Source organism: Pristis pectinata, chromosome 11 (assembly GCF_009764475.1).
Source record: "Pristis pectinata isolate sPriPec2 chromosome 11, sPriPec2.1.pri, whole genome shotgun sequence".
Lineage (NCBI taxonomy): Eukaryota > Metazoa > Chordata > Chondrichthyes > Rhinopristiformes > Pristidae > Pristis > Pristis pectinata.
The window spans coordinates 74,054,731-74,081,195 of NC_067415.1; positions in this window are offsets into that span (position 1 = coordinate 74,054,731).

Here is a 26,465-nt window from a genome sequence, read left to right on the forward strand (position 1 = left end):
AAAGAAATAACTGAAATATACATACTGACTCCTATGTCCACAGCGCATTCAATATAATTTAAAGTATACTAAGTACTTTTGAGGTGTTGTCACTTTCTAATGACGGAAGTTCTGCAGTCAATTTACACACAGCATGGGTTCACACAGAACAATTAAATAAATAGCTGCAGTATTAAGGTACCAGGAGAAATATCTTCCTTTTCAAAAAGTACCATAGGATCTTTTCCTTCCACCTTTTACCAAAACTATATTTAGTAAAATTAATACTTGAACTAAATGCTATGAAAATCATTCCCTGTATTTCATGATGCTAAATTCTCCCGGTGGCTCAGAGGATATTCTTTAGGACCTAGAATAAAGGGGCAGCATGGTAGTGTAGCGGTTAGCGCGACACTATTACAGTGCCAGCGATCAAGTTTCGATTCCTGTCGCTGTCTGTAAGGAGTTTGTACGTTCTCCCATGTCTGCGTGGGTTTCTGCTGGGTGCTCTGGTTTCCTCCCACATTCTAAAAGATGTACGGGTAGGTTAATTTGGGGTTTAAAATGGGCGGCGCGGACTCGTGGGGCCGGAAGGGCCTGTTACCACGCTGTAAATAAAAGTTTAAAAAATTTTTAAAAAACATTTAAAATTTAGAGTTTTAGCAACTAAAATAGGAGTCAGATCCATTAATAGGTTTATTCTTTGCTGAAAGGGAGGCCAGACAGCTAGGGTACAGAAATATCACTTGGTACTCTCTAGTTGTATATACATTAATGACTTAGGTTGTGAATAACGAACGTAGGGTTAGTAAATTGGCAGATGCCAGGAAATTAATGACTATTGGTGGTGTTGATGGTGTAGAGGGTTGTCTTAGGTTACAGAATGATATTGATTAGCTGGTAAATAGGCGTACACCTATGTCCAATGGAATTTAATCCTGAGTAGCATGAGGCAGTGCATTTGTGTGTGTGTGTGTGTGTGTGTGTGTGTGTGTGTGTGTGTGTGTGTGTGTGTGTGTGTGTGTGTGTGTGTGTGTGTGTGTGTGTGTGTGGAGGGCAGGGGGTACTGATTAAGAAGGGTAAGATATACAGTATATCATGAATATTAGGGACCTGGGGAGCATCACAGAAGAAAGGGACCTTGGTGTACAAGTCCAAAGATTCATGAAGCTGGTAGCAGAGATGGATGCTGTGGTGAAGAAGACATATGGGATTCTTGCCTTCATTAGCCAAGGCATGGAGTATCAGAGCAGGGAGTTTTGAAACTAACTTTATAAAACATTGGTTAGGCCACAGCTAGAATATTGTGTGCAGTTCTGGTTGCCATGGTGGCAATGGTTGCCATGGTTGCCTTGGATGGAACATTTCAGTTATGAGAAGAGACTGGAAAGGCTGAGCTTGTTTTCCTTGGAACGAAAGAGGCTGAGGGGGACATGATTGAGGTATAGATTATAAGAAAAATTTTCTTCATGATAGACGTGTCTAAGATCAGAAGACATTGGGTTAAGGTGAGGAGTTAGAGTAATCTGGAATGCACTACCTAAGAAGGTGTTGGAAGAAGGTACTCTCACTATATTTAAGAAGCACCTGGATGAGCGCTTGAATTGCCAAGGCATTGTAGACTATGGATCAAGTGTTGGTACATGGGATTAGTATAGTAGAGTACTTGATGGTCAGCATAGACATGGTGGGCAGAAGGGCCTATTTCTGTGCCGTATGACTCTATGAGTCTATAATGTTCATTTCCAGCATTGAGTTAACCTTGCCAGACAGTCTACATGGTTTATGGAGAAGACTTTATTTGAGATTAGCTGTGATATAACTTTATTTCCTGCTTGAAATTAATCAGTCCACCTTAGGTCAGAGCTCAGTTAGTTCTTGGTTAACATATCTGGTGACTTCCAAACCACTGATATATTCATACATTGCATTATTAAGGAAACCAACAGATATCTACTAATCATTGATAGCTCATTGATATAAACTAATCCTGATTTTAACATCTACACAGTGAACTGATGACTTATATTGAACTGGTGTTGTCTTTGATTATGTTTATAACAAATGTTCATTCTTGCTTATTACTCTAAAAGCAATCCACAATTATGTAAGCACAAAGCTCACGATTTTTGATATTTCACAACGTGTATAGAATACATTCCAATATCAGAGAATGATGCTTGGATAACAGTGACAATGAAGAAAAATCTACAAAAGAGTCAGATGTGTTAAATGTAGGAGAATGGATAGTGAGATGGAAGTATTTAAGAATGAGGGAAGATATATCTGTGATGAAATAAAGGCATAAAAGGATGCAAAGAGGGTCAGTACTGGACAGAAGGACACAGGGTGGAATACAAAATTGGAATTTCTTGTCAGGGTAGAGTGTGCGGCTGTGACCAGCAAGTGATTTGTAGATTAATACTTTAGATTTGATATGTTCAGAACTGTAAGAAAATCGATGTAAAAAACAATTCCAAATGGACCAATAGAAGCAGAGGATGGTTTTATACAAGATAAAATTTGTGGAGACTGAGGCTTGTGGAGGTGACAAAGATAACAGTGGAAAGGTGAAGCCTAGCAATAACAATAGTTCAACAGAGGCAAGTTTCCCACAGTTTTGCTGCCAAGAAATTCACCCTCTATAAGTTGGTTCTTCCAGCACAGAGCTTTCTGTAGTTGGTGTATGTATCTGAAATGCCAAGAAGGAAGTTTCAGCAAGATTTTCCATTTAATAATTTGTAATCTGTGCCTGAGAAACTGAATCCTTCCCAGGGACATGGCAGAAATTCTGTTTGATGTTTACTTCAGAAGAGTCTCTATTTCATTTACAGTGTGGAGCAAAAGTAACTTCAAGGAAACTTCAAGACAAAGAATGTTAATCACAAAGAAAATTAAACAATTTGAATGAACTTCTGAGTATGGTTCTGAATGTCCTTGGCAATAAACAATGGTGTCTGAAGAATCAAGCAACCTATTTAAAATCAATTTAATTAACATGAAATAAATTGATCTTTATGTGCATAAACTTAAAAATAGTACATCAAATAATGAAGCATTTCCAAATATGGAAAGGCAAACGGTGAACTGACAATCTATTTACTTAATTTCATTTTTTTCTTATGATTGTATACAGAATAAGTATGATTATATGTTTTAAAGACACTGATAAGAATTATTTATAATTCTGATGTTCAAGAACTTAGAACAATTAAGCTCAAGTTTTACCAACTGCCTTTACTGTCTATTAACCAAGGATATCAAATGCACTGGAGGATCCATTCTCACTTGTTTCCTATGCTCATTATGTAAGGCACAGCTTACATACTGAACAGCTTGAGTTACTTAACTTTCTGTTTTATGTCAACCATAACAAAAACATTTTAAACACTAAACCAGTCATCCCTGACCATGTCAATGTATGCAGTTCCTGCAAGTGACATTCTGAAATGTTATGCTTGAACTCATCATGAAGCACTGCACTCCAGCAAACAAAACCCTTGGAATTACAGACATCATTGGTTTTAAAACATAATTAACTTAAGCTCATCAAAGAATCTCACATGGGTTGTTATACATTTTCAATGTCGAGGAAGAAGATACAGGTAACAAGATCTTCAGCTGTGTGTTAAGATTTGTAAGTCAGCTCTGTTAACCATTGAGCAATGGGTCAGTGCTTTAGACTTGCTGTCAAGCTGTGCAGACACATGTCTGGTCAGTACTTGGAATGGAGATCACCAGGTGCAATAACATTGCTGCCTGGGGAAACAAATGATCCAACCAACAGACTGAATTCATTGCATTTGCCAGACAATATCCACGTACCAACTAAATTCCCTTTCCCTCACTGATCTTAATGTACCTCAGATTTACATTTATCAAAGGGAAAATAAGTAAATTTCCATTTCAAAAAATTGTAAGCATGCATGTCATCCTTCAGAGTAAGACATCAGAATCAGGTGGTTCAAATCCTGCCCTTGAACTATCTCCTTAAAAAGCCATCGGATCCTGCAAGCAAAAAACAGCCACTACCAGCCCCACCATACACTTCCACTCATCATCCTGTGTTTTAGTCCATGTTCACGGGCGGGCAGAATCAGAGGGAATGTATATTGGAAACTGGATTGAAACACTGAGTTTGCTCTTTAATAAAATTCTTTCAAAATGTGGATCAAGACCACCTTTTATTTTGAGATATTAATATTGCTGATTCTGTGTTTAGACCAAGGAAGAAGGATTTGTGTACAGTCATTGATACTGCACTGTCTCTTTTAAGTGATTTGAACCTGTTATCAATGTTAGTTAGATATGAAGTTGCTAGTTTATGAGGATACATTTTTGGTGAGGTCAAAGTTTGCATATCTTCTGCATATTTAAGTGATGCCTCTTTGAAAGAAATGAATTGCGAGATTTCGCAGACAGGAGAAATGCATGAGTGAATGAGATTTAGATTGCTGGGATTGGAGAAGAACCTTAACAAGTTAAAAAACTTAAAAGTAAAAACTTTAAAAACAATTACTTTACTTGGAGATAAGACAAAGGACAATGGCATAAACTCTGTGGAGAACTCTGTGGAGCCAAGGGAAACTGGGAAGAGAATTTGCACTCTAAACCTACCTGGCACTCTGGTGACTTTGGTGCTCTGAATGGATGGAACTGTAACAGGTCTCCATGAGGACAGCAGCACTGGCCTTACTCAGTGACCTGAGGAATACATAGACAAGGCTGGTAAGCAGAGAACTGGTAAATTCCTCCCCAGTGTAATATGTTTACAATTATAATACATTGATCATTTGGGAACACATTTGGGAAACACACTGGGAGTTCAGTACTGGGAAGAATTATTAAGCGTAATCCTAGCATAGTTGCTGGAATGACACTCAGGATTTTTCATAAATTATGTTTATTTTATTTCAGGTTTCTTCTCATTGAATAAAATCACAACCATTGAGGGTCAGTTGTTGGAACTGCTTTAGATACCAAAAGTGACCATTAAGATGTAATTTAAATGTCAAATAAAAATAAGTGGTTAACTTTGCTGAAAAATAATGGAATCTAAAAGATGGACATTGTTGCTAGTGTGCAAATTGGAGCAAAATGTGGCAATAAAAAGAAGTCCATGAGCAGTGAATCTCAATTAGTTACTGGCCATTTGTATCTCTCCAATTAGCTTTGCAAAAACAATATTTAACAGGCATTTCATGTCATGTATACATTTGCACATTAAATTCCCATTAAACTCACCACAGAAATTACCCCTTTAAAAAATGGTTATCGTTGTTGATGACTGCCAGTCATCCTCATTTGCCTAGAAAGTGAACAATCCCAAGTAGGAAGTTCCAGATTGTGAATTGTTTTAAAAGATTTAAAAACTGAAAAAAATATTTTTTTACTTACTTTCCATGTTTGTCTCCATTGTATTTCTCTTTAAATTTAATTGTTCTCTCTATTTTTCTTTCTGAACCTGATTTCACTTTAAATTCACCCATTCTAATTTACCATCCTTTTTTTTTCATCTCAATAATGAAGTCATGGGTTATACGACCACAGAGCCTCATTACTCAGAAAGATACCCTGGAACCCTTGCTGTTGTCCTGTGGATCATGCTTCCAGCAGATTAGAAGACAAGTGTTACATTGAACAAAATTTCAGTACTGCAAGACTCCACTCCTGAACGTCAGAAAATGGAACTGAAATCTGATACACAATTACTGCGGCTCCCAATATACATAATTCACAACCAACTGGGGATGAACCAATTACCAACCAGGGAACAATATCTCAGCATTTATCTCCACTTATGCTTTCTTTTATTTCCTGTTTCCCTTCTTCTTTATTTCTAATTTGACTTTAATTTAACCACATTACTAAAATAAAAAAGATTCATTCATTTGCTATATGAAAATCAACTATTATATTTTTCTGCTATTCATTGGTGACTCATATTTCAAATAAATATCACTGTCTGTGAGATGTTTTATGTCATCCCGAGGGGAAAAAAAGGATGTTAGTTCTTTCTTTGTTATCCCTTTACTTGCTTTGAATATGTCACTTCAAGATGGAAAGTTGTCTGTGCTTCTTCTTCATACATTCCCTTGATCACATCAATCATTTGGAACGAGAACATGTGCCCCGCACTATCAATCCTCACACCAAATTCAGTCAGTAAGTCATATACTTACTGACAGTATATTGCACTGAATAATCATACCTGCAGGTACTTTAAGATGATTTAATGAAATAAGATTTATTATGTTCAGCATTTAGTTAAATATGTTACTCATTACATCCAGCTAGTTTAATTTAGACTTTGAATATGGATTTGGTTTTGAAGAATATGAAATATAAACCCATTAATATTGAATTTAAAATAGATGCTTTTAAGGATGCTAGTGGGGGGGGGGAGGCAATCCTTTTTTATGCCTCTTAGTGTAATGGAATGATAAAATACTGTTATAGCATAGAAAGAGAATATTCAACCCATCAAATCTTTGATTTTCTTTTTCAAAAGAGCCACCTGGTGTACATATACTCTCCTGCCTACTCTCCACAATCAATTAATATTCATATTTTTCAGGCATGCACAAAGTTCCTTTAAAGAATTGTTGCAGAGAATTGTACATTCTAATTATCCTTCATATTGAAAATAATTCTGATGTCTACTTGATTATTTTTGTTATTATTTCATACTTATTGACTTGTGCCATGATCTCACTTTATTTGCTTCAAGTAAAACCATGTATATATAAGCTGACCATATTTTTCCTTTCAAAATGCATAACCAAACGTGTTTCTACATTGAACTGTAACTTGGCTAACCAACCTTCATGCCAGAATATCCATATCCTCAAAATTCCTCTATCCCAGCCTTCATCAAATATTGCATTGCACCTGTACCTCCACTCTAAATCAGAGCCGACCTGTCAAGACCATTTTCCACATTGAGAAAATAGAACTGTCCCAGTCCCACATGGAACTCTTTGTCAAATGCCCAGATCTGATAAACCTCTTCTTACTGTTAACATGTCTTCATTATGTAACATTATTTTTCTGTAGCACTTCTGTAATTCAAAGACCTCATTTACTGCATTTAGCTCATCTACTTACTGGGCAGAATTTACTGTGACGTTATTCACAATTAGCTATAAATAAATAAGGCACAAATTTCAGGCAGCACAAGTGTACAGTTCGACATGAATCTTCGGGCTTTCCAGTCCATGATGAGTTCCTCATTCAGAAGATGCAAGGAAATAGCACCTTGCTACCTAGTTCCCCATACAATCATACTAGCAGGGTGAACTTCTTATACTTCATGGAATTGAATTTAGGAGCCGAGAGGTAATGTTGCAACTGTATAGGACCCTGGTCAGACCCCACTTGGAGTACCGTGCTCAGTTCTGGTTGCCTCACTACAGAAAAGATGTGGAAGCCATAGAAAGGGTGCAGAGGAGATTTACAAGGATGCTGCCTGGATTGGGGAGCATGCCTTATGGAAGCAGATTGAGGGAACTCGGTCTTTTCTCCTTGGAGCGACGGAGGTTGAGGGGGGACTTGATAGAGGTATATAAGATGATGAGAGGAATTGATCATGTGGACAATCAGAGGCTTTTTCCCAGGGCTGAAATTGTTGCCACAAGAGGACATAGGTTTAAGGTGCTGGGGAGTAGGTATAGAGGAGATGTCAGGGGTAAATTTTTTACTCAGAGAGTGGTGAGTGCATGGAATGGGCTGCTGGCAACGGTGGTGGAGGCGGATACGATAGGGTATTTTAAGAGACTTTTGGATAGGTACATGGAGCTGAGAAAAATAGAGGGCTATGGGTAAGCCTAGTAATTTCTAAGGTAGGGACACGTTTGGCACAGCTTAGTGGGCTGAAGGGCCTGAACTGAGCTGTAGGCTTTCTATGTTTCTATGTTTCTACTTATGTTACAGAGAGTAACTAAACTCACCACAGAAAGTTGGGTCTGTCTAGTTCTTTCCAATTGCTCATTTTAATGGTGTGATAAGGATTTTTTTACTGCCAAACAACCTCTCTGATGGTGAATCACCTTTTATTAGACCTGAGTCCAATTTCCAGCCAGTTTAATTTAGTCTTTGAATATGGATTTGGTTTTGAAGTATCTGAAATGTAAACCCATTAATATTGAATTTGAAATGGATACTTTTAAGGGGGTGTGAAGACTTTTTCTATGTCTGTTGTTATAATCAAGATGGGAAAAACTGTTGCAGCATCAAAATAGGATATTCAGCTTATTAAGCTTATTAATGCTTGTTTTTCAAAAGAGCCACTTGATGTAAGTATACTTTCCTGCCTCCTCTCTACATTCCTTTAATATTCATATTTTCCGGTTCCTTTTTAAAAGAAAAAAAAATTACAGAAAATTCTACATTTTAATCATCCTTCATGTTGAAAATAACTATGGGATCTACTTGAATGCTTGCATTTTTATATACTTATCCCTTGTGCCACAATCCATCCTTAGATTTGTACTGTGTTCACGGAGTTCTGGTGTTACCCTCTCTGGCTGGAGGATTGGGATTCCCATCCAATTGTGTGCAAGCGTTGAAATTCCAAACTTCCCGAGAGATACTCACTAGCGACATCCTGACTGCCCCCCAACATGGGACTCTACATGGAGTCCAGTGGCAGGGCACCGATTTTCCGCAATCTTCCAGCAGGTTAGAAGTGGCGTTGGAAAAACTGTCAGTTCAATGAGGAGAAGTGATTTTGAGGGGAATAGGTGCATGCCAGGGGTAACTGTTCTTTGAATTAATAAAGATAACTCAAAGGTATGCAATTTTAATTGTTTCTCATGATTTAAGTGTTTTACATTATCTTTTAAGAAACTTTGCAACTTTAAAAAAATTAGATTCATTTTTAATAGGATTTATATGTTCTAAAACATTTATATGTGTCACAGGCATTCACAAATGTTTAAAACACTTCAGTGGATGTGACTTGTTGAAATCTTGCCAATACCTGCAACTTATTGGCCAGGGTTCTTTGCTGTGCTGGTGGCTCACTGATGTCAGAAAGTTCTGTCAAATGCCATTAACTTCTCAATTTTAAAACTTTCTGATTCTTTCCTCAAGATTGTAACTCCTTAGACCTGATAACATCTCAATGAATCTATATTTCGGCATTTCTGTTGCATTTATATCCTTATTACACTATGATAGCTAAAGTTTTGCATGATGTTCCATCTACAGTTGGATTAATGTCTTCCATGTTCAATATTATCTCCTTGATTTTGAGTCTTTACCTCCAAATATTAAACTAAGGATTGCATTTAACCTTTTAATGCTTCATTATCTTGAGGAATAATCTTCAGTGACCTGCATGTTTGCACACCACTGTACTTCTGCTCCAAGTAAAATCTTGGATATATGTTCTGATCGTAATCTTCCTTTCAAAATGCATAACTAAAAACTTGGTGAAATCATTATTCATGCCAGAATATCCATATTCTCAAAATTCCTCTGCCACAATCCTCATCAAATATTATATCCCACCTGCACCTCCACTCTGAATCAGAGCCAACACATCAAGACCATTCTTCACATAAAGTAAATAGAGCTGCACAATATCATCTAGAACACTCTTTGCCAAATGCCTCAATCAGACAAGCCTTTTGCTACTAACATAGAACATTACAGCACAGTACAGGCCCTTTGGCCCACAATGTTGTGCCGACATTTTATCCTGCTCTAAGATCTATCTAACCCTTCCCTCCCACATATCCCCCCATTTCTCTATCATTCATGTGTCCAAGAGTCTCTTAAACGTCCCTAATGCATCTGCCCCCACAACCTCTGTCAGCAGTGCGTTCCACGCACTCACCACCCTTTTTGTAAAAAACTTACCCCTGACATCCCTCTATATCTTCCTCCAATCACCTTAAAATTGTGCCCCCTTGTGCGAGCTATTTTCTCTCTGGGAAAAAGTCTCTGACTCTCCACTTGATCTATGCCCCTTATCATCTTGTATACCTCTATCAAGTCACCTCTCATCCTCCTTCTCTCCAAGGAGAAAAGCCCAAGCTCACTCAACTTATCCTCATAAGACATGCTCTCCAATCCAGGCAGCATCTTGGTAAATCTCCTCTGCACCCTCTCTAAAGCTTCCACATCCTTTCTATAATGAGGCGACCAGAAGTGAACACAATACTCCAAGTGTGGTCTAACCAGAGTTCTATAGAGCTGCAACATTACCACGTGGCTCTTGAACTCAATACCCCGACTAATGAAGGCCAACACACCAACGCCTTCTTAACAAACCTATCGACCTGTGTGGCAACCTTGAGGAATCTATGGACGTGGACCACAATATCCCTGTGTTCCTCCACACTGCTAAGAGTCTTGCCATTAACCTTGTATTATGCCTTCACATTTGATGTCCCGAAGTGTATCATTTCACACTTTTCGGGGTTGAACTCCATCCGCCATCCAACATGAATAAATCAAACCCCAATTTCAGGTAGTGTAGATGATAGCACAGATGCACATGATATTTGGACATGGTGCTTCTTTATTACTTTCTAATTACTCCTTTTAATGGTATGACAAGTCTTTTTTACTGCCAAGCAAAATCTCTGGCACCAAATCAATTTTGTCAACTGCTATGTCCCACTTCATTAGCTTTAATTGTTGTTGGCAAATGCACGTGCATGAATTTATTTGTTTGACCCCTTGAGGTAGGACATGTGAAACACACATCCTATACACTAGGAGCACCCACACCCTTGAACTTGAAAGGTTACTTACAGGTTGGAGCAGAAGACCAGTGACCCAAATTGTTTTTGGCATCTTTATGGATGTGGGGTATGCACAGTGATGTCAAACAGTGTATGACTCCATTTCAAGCAACTTGCACAAAATTCAGTCATGCATATGATGGCAGCAAGGATATTGAAGTAGATCAAAACTAGAGGGTTGGCATCTGCTTTGGTTTTGCTTAAAGGGCTTAATCCTATTAAGACCACTGCCAGGCGATGCACACCATGCACCTTCCTCCAGGTACATGCATTATTTAACTTTCCATTACTCCTGATTGACCCTAATGCCCCTTTCTGTGGGTGTTCTCAGCATCTCCACTCATATCTGTTTATTGTTGGAGCATCACCTGACTGACAACTCACTCCATCCCCTGCTCAATACTTCACACTCAAATTGCTCTTCTTCCGAATCCTGCCCTCCTGCAATTCTGCCAATATTATTTTCAAAGATGCTCGCTTTCTGCCATGATGATCCCTCTTCCAAACCCACTTCCTCCACAATCTATGTTCTCCCTCTCCATGCTTTGATAAGTAGGTTGCACGTTTTGGTCTACTAACTATTCTTTCTTTCAATTCAGTTTTTGTGAAGTGTCCATTTCCCAGGTTATGCAAGACTATCTTATGTGCTTCTCTTTCTTTTGGTCAGTTACCTTGCAGTGAGATAGGACACAACTTTGAGTATTCCTGTTTGAACTTCACTTATGAGGGTAAAAGCAGTGATTTTATACACCTTTTCTGACAATTCAAAAAGGTGGATTATTTCCTGCAACTCCACGAACCAATCTCAAACTTTTGCTAGTCATTTTTTCTGGTAAGTTGCCATTTGCAAGTTCAGTTCAGTAGCCCAAAGTTCAGTGCTTGTGAGATGTTCATGGAAAGTTTTGTCCACAGTAGGTTATGGAAAGCTTTCAAATGACTCTCTTTGCATTTACTACACAGGGGAAAAAAAAAACGTTTTCTTGCTTCAAGGAGGTGCTAGTATAATGCACATAATTCAACATCAAAACTGCCAAAGACTGATTGTGAATTTGAAATCTGCCCATATTAGGAAATCATTGGCTTCTGCTGGTACATTCAGCGTGATGGGACTCAGCTGAACACTGACAAAAGCTTTCCTAATATTAAAAACTGTTTAACTATGACCTGAAAAGATCAGTAATGTAAATACCAAGCTAATTTGTGAAGTGCATGGAGACATTTCTCTCTGCTATATTCATTGTCATTGATCCGTGAAGTCAGTTTTCTCTGTATGATGGTGTAGTTCTGTATTTATTTAATAGTGTTGGAGGTGAATGGATGCATAAAGTTTCTGAACAAATCCAAAGAAAGTTCTTAGAAACTGCATTATGTCTCACAGTATTAAATGTGACTCAAGTTAGACCGTGAATAGCAATGTGGGTACATAGAACATTATAGCACAGTACAGGCCCTACAGCCCATGATGTTGTGCCGACATTTTATCGTGCTCTAAGCTCTATCTAACCCTTCCATCCAACATAGCCCTCCATTTTTCTATCATTCATGTGCCTATCCAAGAGTGTCTTAAATGTCCCTAATGTATCTGCCCCCATAACCTTTGCTGGCAGTGCATTCCACGCACCCACCACTCTCTGTGTAAAAAAAACTTACCTCTGACATCCTTCTTATACCTTCCTCCAATCACCTTAAAATTATGCCCCCTCATGTTAGCCTTTTTTGCCATGGGAAAAAGTCCCTGACTGTCCACTCCATCTGTGCTTCTTATCATCTTTTACACCTCTATCAAGTCACCTCTCATCCTCCTTATCTCCAAAGAGAAAAGCCCTGGCTCACTCAACCTATCCTCATAAGACATGGTCTCCAATCCAGGCAGCATCTTGGTAAATCTCCTTTGCACCATCTCTAAAGCTTCCACATCCTTCCTATAATGAGATGATCAGAACTAAAAACAATGAACACTTTGTTGTTTTATTCTGAAGAAGAGCTGGTAACACATGTATGCTTGTATTTTCTTAACCCATCACACACTGTTCTCACAACCTGTCACAAGACAGGATTTTTAATGTGACTATTGTGCAGAATATGAAAGAGTCTTTGTCTGCTGTACATACAGGATCTTGTGGAGTTATAGTCTTCACTGCAATTTCATGGTCCCTGTCACATTCCTAAATAGAACTGCTGCTTGTTCTCTACCAGATCATGAATTGGTGGCACGGTAGCATAGCGGTTAGCGTAACACTATTACAGCGCCAGCGACTTGGGTTCAATTCCTGCAGCTGTCTGTAAGGAGTTTGTACGTTCTCCCTGTGTCTGCATGGGTTTCCTCCGGGTGCTCCATTTCCCTTCCACATTCCAAACATGTACAGGTTAGGAAGTTGTGGGCATGCTATGTTGGCGCCGGAAGAGTGGTGACACTTGCAGGCTGCCCCCAGCACATGTTCAGTAATGCAAAAAGACGCATTTCACTGTGTGTTTCGATGTACGTGTGACTAATATATAAATATCTTATCTTATATCTTAATTTTGTCCAGTAGTGGCTAAATCACCTCTTAATTTTATTCAGTTTCACCATAACTAGAGCAGTCAACATGTCATTTTGAGAAATGTAGAGAAATGGAAAAGGGAAGGGCAGTGTCAGGGATGGACTACATGAAAGAAATTGGTATCAAAGGCAATGAAACTATTGCATTCTGTATAAGAGCAGAGGCAGCACCAATGCAATCAATGTACTGGAAAAAGAAGTGAGAGAAGTGGCCAGAATAGGACTGAAAGTTATTTCCACATAGTCCACAAAGAAATAGGCTTGGCATGGACCCATAGGGTTTCTCTTGACTGCACCACTGAGTTGGAAGAATTGAATGGAATTAGAGGGAATATCATTCAATGTGAGTTTAAGCTCAGCAGGGTGAAGGAGGTGGGTGGTGCCAGTGGGACTGGTTGAGCCTTTCTTCAAGGAAAGTAAAGGGCCATCAAGCCATTGTGGCATGGGATGGAAGAGTGGAGGGCTGGACATCTATGGTGAATAGTGCCAGGCAATAACAATATCCAACAAGACAAGATCCAGCTCTCACTCCCTGACATTCAATGGCATTATCATCACTGATTCCCCCACGATCAATATCTTGACCAGAAGCTGAACTGGAGTATTTATATACACAATGTGCCTACAAAGATCAGTAATCCTGTGGCAAGTAGTTCACTTCTACTGGCTATCCAATAGTGATTTGGCTATCACACAATACTGCATCCTCTTCCCAAGAACTCAAGTGATCAGTTACTCATTCGAGGGCAACCATCACTATGTAAGACATTTTTTTGTTCTAATTGTTCTTTCTTGTAAAAATTGTAGTTAATTTATGTTCAATTGATGTTTTCCTTGTGAATGCCGCTTATATGATGCTATGATACTGCTGTAACTTTTTCATTGCATCTGTGCATACATGTACTTATGCATATGACAATAAAATCGACTTTGACTTTGACTTTTGCCTCTTAGAATGGCGTCTGTCTTCATTCTATGGATGGCTTAAACTAATGAAGTTTGAGTCATTAGCCCTTAAGTCATGACAAGAAAACAATTGTGTGAAGTGTAGAGATGATGCATCACCTGTGTGTAGAGGAGATCTCAACCTTTAGTTTGTTGCCTCCTTATCTACTGCTCTAAGAGTACAGGTTAGTCTGACTGGAAAGTTCAAACTTAGCCATGTTTAAGGATATAAGAACAACAGAAGTTGAAACAGAATTAGGCCATTCAGCCCCTTCTTGTTCTGCTGTTCAATGACTGATCTTTTACTTCAGCACCACTTTCCTGCACTAACCCCACAATCCTTAGCATCCCAAAATTTATCTATCCTGAAGGTATTCAGTGATCCACTCAGGTGGAGAATTCCAAAGATTTACCACCTTCTGTTGAACTTGACTGTTCTCTGAATTTATATTTTTAATATTCCAAAGTAGCTGATAGTATTTATTTTCAGCAGAAAATAAAATATCATGGTGGAGAAATAAGAGAGAAGTATATTATAACTGGACGGCTGACTGATCTACACTTATATCGCTTGTCAGAAACGCACACTGCAAAAACATTAAGTGATATTCTGAAAAGAGTTAGATTCATTAAAAACACAGAATGTGAGATTGGAAAGCATTAACATATTGGTTGTCAATCAACCATATCTTCACTTGATTTCACTCACATTTATCCAATCACTGCAAAAGCACTTCCTATAACTATTTCTTTTCTTCTCTTGAGCGGTCACCTCCAATCCCCTCAGGATCTATCTTTGTCCTTATACTTTTCCTTCCCTGTATGCTGCCTCTTGGTGATAACAGTTACAAACATCTTTCTCCATCTGTCCATCACCCTCTGTTTTGTCCAACATGGATGGATTGCAATTAAAATGCTAAATAAACAGAAACTGTTCTCACTTTTGTATGTGTGCAGGATCATGGTTTGGGGGAGGAGCAAGTTCAAGTATTATTCTGTCATAGCCTTGATCTCAGATTCAATGAAGAAAGAACATAAAGCAAAAAAAGTTCAATGATCTGAATTGGCAATACACCACAGAGTCTGCCTGATCTGCTGGGTATTTTACTAGTGCTTTGCTGAGCTTGAATTTAGCTTATATTTTCAAGTCTGATACAGAATGAGATTATCAGATGGAATAAGGAAAGGAATCAATGATGTTCTCAAAGCTTCCTTGAAAAGATGTAATTTTCCCACAGACTCTCAGGAATTCCTGGCTCACAAGTGCTCAAAGTGGCAAGGAGCATTCAAGATGGAACTGAAAACCAGAAGTCCATGCAACAGAACCACAAAGAGCCCAGTATAAATGGCAGGAGGAGTCTTCTCCCTCCTAAAGTATTCACCTGCCTGTCCTCGCAAGTACCGCCTGTACCACCTGCAGAATAGTCTGCAGTTACCACAATTGCCTCATCAAGTCATCTTAGAACCCACAGAATTTTATTGGAAGCAAGTTATCCTCAATCCCAAATGACTACCTGTGAAAAAGAAGAATCTCACTGGATATATTCTACAAGATACAAATATTCACTAAATGTTGAATTTTAGAAGGTAAAGCATATTAAAGCATGTCGAAGAAATGTGTCTTGAGAGACAAGTTGTGGTTTTATATAATCCATGAAAAAGCCTCTGCTACAATGAGTGCACTTAAGGATAATAGTTGAATACAGCTTGACAGTTAGCAATTAAACAAGATTAACATATGAGTAATGTCTGTAAATTTAGTTGATTGCAACAAATACATCAAAAATAATATCAGAGAGGTGACAGAGTGAAGCTTGAAAGCATCATTAGATTAAAGAATAATGGACAACAGTGTCCTCTACTGGTGGTGATGCCAGAGCCCTTTCTCCAATAAGGGAGATGCGTGGAACTCTCTCAGCTGGAGTGAATAACTCATAAACCAAGCAATTAGCTGTGTAAAGCAGAGTATGTGTGTATTTCAGTTAGCACAGTGCATTAGCAGCCACAAAAGCATAAGTCATAATCTCACAGAGGGAAATTTTGAAAAGCAATCAAGTAAATATACTCTGTGAAGAACCCTACTTCAAAAGTGTTTAATTAATTGCTTTGGGGCATTCTGAGGTTATGAAAGCTGTGACATCGAAGCAAGATTTTTTTTCTTTCTTTAATTTGTGGGTTGGCACCAGAAAAGTGAGCAAGTTGATTGTCATAAAAACTCCAACAGATTTTCTAAATCCACTGCTATCACTACCTCAGGTCCACGTGTAATTGACTGTTATTGCACCCCTGGAGATATTTTTGGCAAACTCATTGGTTGCAAAACAATGCTGCAGTCATGCGGTAATGAGTAATTTCAAGTTCCATTTACATCCAGAGAAAAATATAAAACAGACTTTACCAGATGCAGGTGGCTGTAGATCTAAACAGAGATTGTTCCTGAAATAGTTCACCACCTCAATGAAAACAGACATAATTCACTTAACCAGAGGTAATGTACGATTAAAATTCAGGAAAGGTTTGGTTTGAAAAATGTAAGTAATTGCTGCAAACTTTTTTTAATCTTGGAGCAATCAACTCTTAAACTGCAGCATAGTGAGAAATTTGGTTTGGCACATGGCATATTAAATGTGTGCAGATTAGTAACTGCAATAAAAGCAGAGAATACTGCAGGCACCCAGCAGCTCCAACAGAGCCAGGGAAAAAAAGGTTAATTGAATATTTCTGACCAAGGATTACCATATACAATATTAAACTGACTTTTCTCTTTTTCAATATTGGAAAACAGGTTCTTTACAGTTAACATTTCTTCTTAACTGGAATGCACTTCCACGACCCCAGCAGATTATAAGGGCAAAAAACAAGTTCAATACGATCCTTAAGTAACACTCCATTTCATATATTCAACAATATTTGTTGATGCATTTGTATGTTTAGGAACACGAGCAGATTTATTGGTTAAAATTGAGAAGCGCCTTTTGTGTGGTGTCCTACTCAGACACGCTCCAGTTGATGGGATTATCTTTGTCCGGACAGCTGGGGACTTTGACAGGGAGTTGGAAGAAAAGCCTGGAAAGGGCATATCTGAATCCAGTCCACTTCTGCTACAGCGTGGGAGATTCATTAACTGGCTGTTCCTATAAAAGAATTTTACAGGTCTTTCCACCATTGCGTCCCAAATAAAATCACGGGATGGTAGAAATTTACAGTATAGGTGAAGTCATTTTGCTCATTCCATCTGTGGCATCTTTAGTCCCCTTGTCCCTTCCAGATCTGCTACCAATGAATTTAAATTATTAAGATCTGATTACTTACCCATTTACTTGTGAGAATAGTTTTTTTTTCCATTGGGTAAACCAAAACTTTGTACAATGTTGAAAATTTCTAAAAGATTAACCCAATCAAGGACTGCCACATTCCAGTCAGGTGAGCCTGATCTTTACAAGAAATCAAGATACGACCTCCGTAAAGCTATCAGGAATGCCAAGAGACAATGCTGGTTCAAAATAGAGTCCCAGACCAGCCATCAGATATGGCAGGGCTTACATGTTATAACAGACTATAAAACGAAATCGGGCAGCAAAGTCAACAACAGCGCATCCCTTCCTGATGAGCTTAATGCATTCTATGCACATTTTGAACAGAAGGGGAGCGGATTGTCACCACCCACCCTGACAGCCTCCAATACAACTGAACCCGTGGTCACCATCAAGGATATAAGATCAGTTTTCCGGAGAGTAAACCCTAGGGAAGCATCTGGCTCGGATGGTGTCCCTGGCCGTGTGCTCAGATCTTGTGGTGATCAGTTGGCGGGGGTATCTTCAGGCATATTTAACCTCTCCCTGCTTCAATCTGAGGTCCACACCTGTTTTAAGAAGACCACTATCATCCTGGTACTTAAGAAAAACAAGGTAACATGCCTTAATGACTAACGACCAGTGGCTCTGAAATCCACCATCATGAAGTGCTTCAAAAGGCTGGTCATGGCACCCATTAACTCCAGCCTCCCAGACAACCTCAACCCACTGCAATTCACCTACTGCCAAAACAGGTCTACAGTGAACACCATCTCCCTGGCCCTACAGTCATCTCTGGAGCATCTGGACAGTAAAGACACCTACATTAGACTACTGCCTATTGACTACAGCTCCGCCTTCAATACTATAATTCCAAGAAACTCATCACCAAACTCCAAGACCTGGGACTCAATACCTCCCTCTGCGACTGGATCCTTGACTTTCTGACCATCAGACCGCAATCAGTGAGGATAGGCAGCAACACCTCCAGCATGATTATTCCCAACACTGGTGCCCCACAAGGCTGCGTCCTCAGTCCTATACCCTACAGCCTATACACTCATGACTGCGTGGCCAAATTCTGCTCTAACTCCATCTACAAGTTTGCAGATGATACCACAGCAGTAGGCTGTATCTCAAATAACAATGAGTCGGAGTACAGGAAGGAGATAGAGAGCTTAGTGACATGATGTCATGACAATAACCTTTCCCTCAATATCAGCAAAACAAAAGAGCTGGTCATTGACTTCAGTAAAGAAAGCGATGTACATGCATCTGTGTACATCAATGGTGCTGAGGTCGAGAGGGTTGAGAGCTTCAAGTTCCTGGGAGTGAACATCACCAATGGCCTGTCCTGGTCCAACCACATAGACACCACGGCAAAGAAAGTTCACCAGCACCTCTACTTCCACAGGAGGCTAAAGAAATTTGGCATGTCCACTTTGACACTCATCAGCTTTTAGCGATGCACCATAGAAAGCAATCTATCTGGATGTATCACAGCTTGGTATGGCAACTGTTCTGCCCAGGACCATAAGAAACTGCAGAGAGTGGTGGACACAACCCAGCACATCACAGAAACCAGTCTCGCCTCCATGGACTCTGTCTATACCTCTCGCTGCCTTGATGAAGCAGCCAGCATAATCAAAGACCACACCCACCCTGGTCATTCTCTCTTCTCCCCTCTCGTATCAGGTCGAAGCTGGTTCCAAGGATAAGAATCTGAACACCAAGGTCTCACAGCCCATCTACACATTTTCCAACAAAACATTAGTGGAATAGGGTTCTCCTACCTCAATCCTTCCACTTCACACTTTTCTGCCTTGAACTCTGTTCTGTCCATGTCATCTCACTGTACATCTATTTTAGTTGTTGTCTATTGCAGTCCCATGTTTTATTTCATTTATAAATATTATAATACTGCTCCCTACCTCTGAGCCTGGGTTGTTTATATAAATCCATAAGTATAGTGTGTCTCAAAAGACCTGGCCAATTAGCTGATGTGTTTCCTTATAGAACAACAAGTAACTATGTTCCGCATTGCTCTGTTTGTTAAGTTCTTTAGAACATGCCGACGTATTGAAAGGTACTTTACATATGAAAGTCGTGTGGTGGTTAATACACTGGGCTACCAGTACTCAGAGGGATTGAGACAGATACACAAGTTCAAATCTTACCCATAGTAGGTGGGGAATTTAAATTCAACTCATTAAATTAACCTGGAGCTTAAAATAAAATAATAGTCTCAACAAAAGTAACAAGGAAACTTGTTGTAAAATTCCATGCAATTCACTAAAGGGGAGCAAATCTGCCATCCTTAAATGATCTGGTCTCTACGTGACTCCAGACCCATCAACATAGCGACTCTTGGCTACCTATTCAAGATAAATTAGGGATGGATAACAAATCTTGGCATTGCCAGTGATATTCACATCTTGTGAAAGAATAAATTTACAGACTGGTTGCATCACCCCCTGGTATGGAGCTTCCAACGCATAGGATCGCAAGAGGCTGCAGAGGGTTGTAGACTCAGCCAGCTCCATCATGGGCACAAAATCTTCGATCAACATCATGGGGTGGTTCCTCAAGAAGGCAGCATCCATCACTAAGTACCCTCACCATCTGGGACATGCCCTCTTCTCATTACTACCACTGGGGAGGAGGTACAGGAGCTTGAAGATCTACGCTCAATGATTTAGGAACAGCTTCTTCCCCACTGCCATCAGATTTCTGAACAGTCCATGAACCCATGAACACTACCTCATTATTCCTTTATTTTGTAATATTTATTTATTTTGTAATTTACAGTAATTTTTATGCCTTTGCACTGTACTGCTGCCACAAAACAACAAGTTTCACATCATGTAAGTCAGTGATAGTAAATCTGATTCTGATGCTAAAAAAGGTCTTTCTTTCTATCATAACAACATTGTTCATTATGCACAAGAAGTAAAGATATTCACTGTTCAGGAGACTTTGGCATGTGGTTTTCTATGTGTGAAGCCATTTTATTACAGCATCATCCAGCCACTAGAGGGGGTTAGAACCATAGAACCATAGAACAATACAGCACAGAAAACAGGCCATTCGACCCTTCTAGTCTGTGCCAAAATGTTATTCTGCTAGTCCCACTTCCTTGCACCCAGTCCATAACCCTCCAGACTACTCCCGTCCATATATCTATCCAATTTATTCTTAAAGCTTAAGAGTGAGCCCGCATCTACTACATCAGATGGCAGCCCGTTCCACACTCCCACCACTTTTTGAGTGAAGAAGTTTCCCCTCATGTTCCCCTTAAACCTTTCCCCTTTCACCCTAAAGCCATGTCCTCTTGTACTTATCTCTCCTAATCTAAGTAGAAAGAGCCTACTCACATTAACTCTGTCTATGCCCCTCATAATTTTGTAAACCTCTATCAAATCTTCCCTCATTCTTCTATGGTCCAAGGAATAAAGTCCTAACCTGTTCAATCTTTCCCTGTAACTCAACTCCTGAAGACCCAGCAACATTCTAGTAAATCTCCTCTGCACGCTTTCAATCTTACTGATATCCTTCCTATAGTTAGGTGACCAGAACTGCGCACAATACTCCAAATTTGGCCTCACCAGTGACTTATACAACCTTACCATAACATCCCAACTCTTATACTCAATACTTTGATTTAAGAATGCCAGGATGCCAAAAGCCTTCTTTACAACCCTGTCTACCTGTGACGCCACTTTCAGGGAATTATGTATCTGAACTCCCAGATCCCTTTGTTCCTCCGCACTCCCCAGTGTCCAGTGTGTATGTCCTACCTTGATTTGTCCTTCCAAAATGCAACACCTCACACTTGTCTGCATTAAATTCCATCTGCTATTTTCTGGCCCATTCTTCCAGTTGGTTCAGATCCCTCTGCAAGCTTTGAAAGCCTTCCTCGCTGTCCACTACGCCTCCAATCTTAGTGTCATCAGCAAACTTGCTGATCCAATTTACCACAGTATCATCTAGATCATTGATATAGACAACAAACAACAATGGCCCCAGCACAAATCCCTGAGGCACACCACTAGTCACAAGCCTCCAATCTGAGAAACAATCATCCACTACCACTCTGCCTTCTCCCACACAGCCAATTTCGAATCCAGTTTACAACCTTTCCATGGATACCTAGTGACTGAACTTTATGAACTAACCTCCCATGTGGTACCTTGTCAAAGGCCTTACTAAAGTCCATGTAGACAACATCCACTGCCTTTCCTTCATCTACTTTCTTGGTAACCTCCTCAAAAAACTCTACAAGATTCGTTAAACACTATCTACCACGCACAAAGCCATGCTGACTATCCTTAATCAGCCCTTGGCTGTCCAAATACTTGTATATCCGATCTCTCAGAACACCCTTCAATAATTTACCTACTACTGATGTCCGGGTCACTGGCCTGTAATTACCTGGTTTACTTTTAGAGCCTTTTTTAAACAACGGAACATCATGAGCTAACCTCCAGTCCTCCGGCACCGCACCCATGGCTAAGGACATTTTAAATATATCTGCCAGGGCCCCTGCAATTTCTAAACCAGTCTCTCTCAAGGTCCAAGGAAATATCTTGTCAGGCCCAAGGGATTTATCTACCTTTATTCGCTGTAAAGCAGCAAGCACCTCCTCCTCTTTAATCTCTATATGTTCCATGACCCTACTGCTTGTTTCCCTTCCTACCATATCCTCTATGCCCATTTCCTGAGTAAATACTAATGCAAAAAAACTGTTCCATGGTTGATAACAATGGAATCATAACTTCTCCACAAGGAAGACACAAGAGGTTGCAGATGCTGGAATCTTGAGCAAAAAACAATCTGCACGAGGAAATCCAGCAGATTATTTGTTTCTCTGAAAGGAACCTTTCCCAGTAAGGAATATTACCCTTTCAACCACCACACTGCACCATTTATCACAGGAGAATGGCTAGATGGGTTTTCTTTTCAAGGAAATTGTTGTAGGGAGCTCTGATTTGGTTTGTACATGGCCTTTGCAATGGCTCATTTACGCTACTGCTGGGACCAACTAGTTGTAATATAAATGAAGGAGACACACAGCAAAATGTCCCTTATTGTTTTTTCAAGTGACTTAATTTCCTTCCACAGGCAGGAAAGACTTGTCCAATTTTAAGAATGGAAAACCCTGAGAAGTTAGAGCCAATGGTATCAGAAAACATCCAAACTGGCAAATGATTTTAATGGAAAAAGGTTGGTAGAGTAGGGTAGGAGTGGTTGAGGAAAGACTAACACTGACATCCAAGTGATCCCACATGCTCCGACACATAGTGCTACTAATGATTCCCATTCTTGAAAGATTAGCTCATTTTCAATTAAGTCTACAGTGACTCAGTGGTCATTATATTGATTTACATGCTAAGGTTTTTTATTTCTCCTTCCAGGGGTGGGAATGGTAAATGTCATCATTTAAGGCAATCTCTGGTCCTGCCACTATTTAACCAAACAAAGAACATTCTAGAGGCAGTCAATTTTTTCTTCTGCAGCTAAATCTTCTGCCACCATTTCAGCAAACAAATGACACTGAACAAACTGAGGTATAATCTTTGAGAATACCAACTGAATTTTCAAACAACACTTCAATTATCTCCTTAGATCTGCTAGTGTACTGTGAATCATTGTGGTTTAAAGAGTAATGAACACTTGCATAGTTGGCATGCCAGATCTAGGAACAGCCTGAAAGGAAGCTATTTCTAATTTTGAGATCAAGATCTCATGCTGATGAACTCTGCTGCACAAACAGCCCTGTCAGAATCTCCTCCATAACCTCTCTGTAAGCCCACAGATATGGTTTCCTGACTCTACCGTAAACATTCTCAACTCAAGCTGTGATCTATCTTATTCTGATTGGCATATTTCTTGCTGAATGCACCCAACCACTTGTTCAGAAACAACTCCTTTTAAGTGTCTACCCTTTAGAAATTGAGCACCAGAGCTTTAATGTCAAAAGGTCACTTTCTCTTTTACCCCCAGCACCAAAATTTCCTCATGCTTGAATACTTGTCTCCTCAGAGCACAATCATCTTTACTTATTTTTGAGATCAACACCTGTTGTTCTTGAGCTAATTGACTAGCTGGACAGTTGCAGAGGACAGTTAAGACATTAATATTGCTGTGTTGTGGAGTCATATAGAAGACAGATTAGATAAGGACAGCAAATGTCATTCCTCAAAGGATAATAGTAAACTAAATAAATGTTCACAATAGTCATTAATTTTAGTATTAGATTTTTTGCACCAAATTTATTTAATTAATTGAATTTAGATCCTCAATTACTTTTTCGGGACATGAACTCTTGATCATTATGGCAGGTCCAGATTAGTTATATTAGGGAAGGTTCAATGTTTAAATGTCTGAACTGTCTTCTCTCTTTCTAAACCATGACTTCTCCTCTATCATTGTTAACAAAGTCCTTGGATGCACCTCATCCATTTCTCATGCCTCTGCTCTCACCCTCTTTTCTCTGGGACAGACCAAGGATAAAGTCTCCATGGTCCTTACTTTCCACCCTACTGAACTCCTCATTCAACAGATTTTTCTCCACAATTTCCACCACCTTCAAAGAGATTCCACCACCAGATACATCTTCCTATCTCCTTCCCTTTCAGCATTTGTTCTCTTTGTGACTCCCTGGCCCACTGTTCCATCCCCAACCACTCACCTTCTTATGGCACTTTCCCTGACAACAGCAGGCAATGTAATACTTGTCCTTTCATCCCTTCACTTCCCACAATCCAGGGATCAAAACATTCTTTTCAGGTGAAGCAGGGATTCACTTGCACTTCTTCCAGTCAAGTGCACTGCATTCAGTGTTCACAATGTGGTCTCTTCTATATTGTTGAAACCAAATACAGTTTGGGTGATGCTTTGCGGAGGACCCGAGTTGAGCCTGCAGGGGTGACCCTGAGCTGCCTTTTGCCTGCCGCTTGAGTTCTCCATCCCACTCCCACTCAGACTTAACAGCCTGTGGCCTCCTACACTGTAATAATGAGGCCCAATGCAAGCCTAAGGAACAGCACCTCATCTTCTATCTGGGCACCTTACTTTTACCTGGACTTAATACTGAAGTTTACAACTTCAGGTAACTGTCAGTATCAGTCGCTTATCTGTGATATTGGCTCAGCTTGTTTACTTTTACCTTTTTTCTTCTTTTTCACTGGAGGTAGAGAACATGCCCCGCCTGACCTGTCACATGTCTTCCTGCTCTTCATTTTATAACCCTTACATTCTTCTGTCCATGTTCTCACTCTCTAACTGCTCCCAATCACTCATTGACCAGATAACATTGTTTACGGCTTATCCCCATGGTCACCCCAGTTTCACCCAATCAGAGACAAACCCCCCCAACCCTCCCTGCAGTTTAACGAGGTTCTTTTCCCTCCTTCCCAGTTCTGGCAAGGGGTCTTCAACATGAAATGTTCTTTTCCCACAGATGCAGCCTGACCTGCTGAGTATTTTCAGCATTTTCTGTTTTTACTCACTGTTGAAACCAATAGCAAAACTGGGATGGCATAATGGTGTAGCTAGTAGGCCCATACTCACTTCTGACCTCTGGTGCTATCCATGTGGAGTTTGTGCGTTCTCCCAGTGGGTTTTCACCAGGTTCCCTGGTTTCCTCCTACATCCCAAATGTGCAAATTGGTTGGTTAATTGGCTGTTGTAAATTGCTGCTGGTGTGTAGGTGAGAAGTAGAATGGACAGCAGCTGATGGGAATGTGGGGAGAATAAAATGGGTTAAGGTAGGATCGATGTAAAAGTGGGTGCTTGATGTTTGGCACAGACTCAGCAGGTTGAATGGCCTTTTTCCTTGTATTATCTCTCAATGATTCCATGACTAAAACCATTATGCTGCCTTATTCTAATGTTGCTAAAACATAAGGTGAGTGCTGGAGAGTGAACATGCTGGTTTGCCTTGGTTGGTGGAGGACATAGCTTCATATGAAACACTTAGTAAAAGAGAAGACAGTTTACAATGGTGCCATTAGGAGCAATCTTCACAAGAAGCTTTTAGTATAAGAACGCATATGATAAAGTGCTTCAGTGACATACCAATCACAGAGAGGGTGTTAATGGATTAAATGAGCTGTTGCATTCAGCTACATTAGATAGGAAGATTCTTTTAAGCTAAATTAATGCGATGATCTGAATACTTCCAGGGGAAATCTAGACGGGCAAATTGTAAGCTGCTGCAGTAATAGGAATTTATGTTAAGATAAAGAAAGACTTTAAAGCAGTAGTTTACAGCATTATTCATCCCTTCTTTTGATTTGCATGGTAAAGTCATTGAAAATTTTAATTCTCTATCCAAGGGGGAGAACAGTGTTCAGACTAATTACCATGTCAACCCATTTTGTGGTATTCACAGAAGATACTGGCTCTCTTCCTCTTCCTTCAGGAATACCTTTAATTGCTTGGTGCAAGAAGAGGACCAATCTCCAGCCTCTTAAATGTTTTGCATATTTCTTCTTTCATTGTTGATCGAATCATGATACCCTTCCTTTTAACCTGCTTTTTGACTTTAAATTCTGTAACAGCATTTGATTTCCTTCCCATCAGTGAGTAAGCTTATAATCGTGTGCTTTCTATGGTAGGATATCATCCCTATTAGCTACACTGTCCCATTATTGGTCAAGTTATCACGACTGGAAAAACCTATGGTACATTCTCTGAAACGTTTGTTCGAAATTTTCTTTTTATCTCAGTAGTACTTCAGTGTACAGATGCCAAAATGAGTGAGTGGTGGCAATTAATAATCTGTCAGAACTATGCCAGAAACCAAATGATTAAAAGCTCTCACAAATGACAGGGAATCCCCCAGTACTGTCAACTTACGAATCTCAATCTAAAAGATGTGGCTTAAAGCAAGTACACCTTACAAATTACGCACTTAATGTAACTGAAGCACAGTGGTGTATGCTCAAA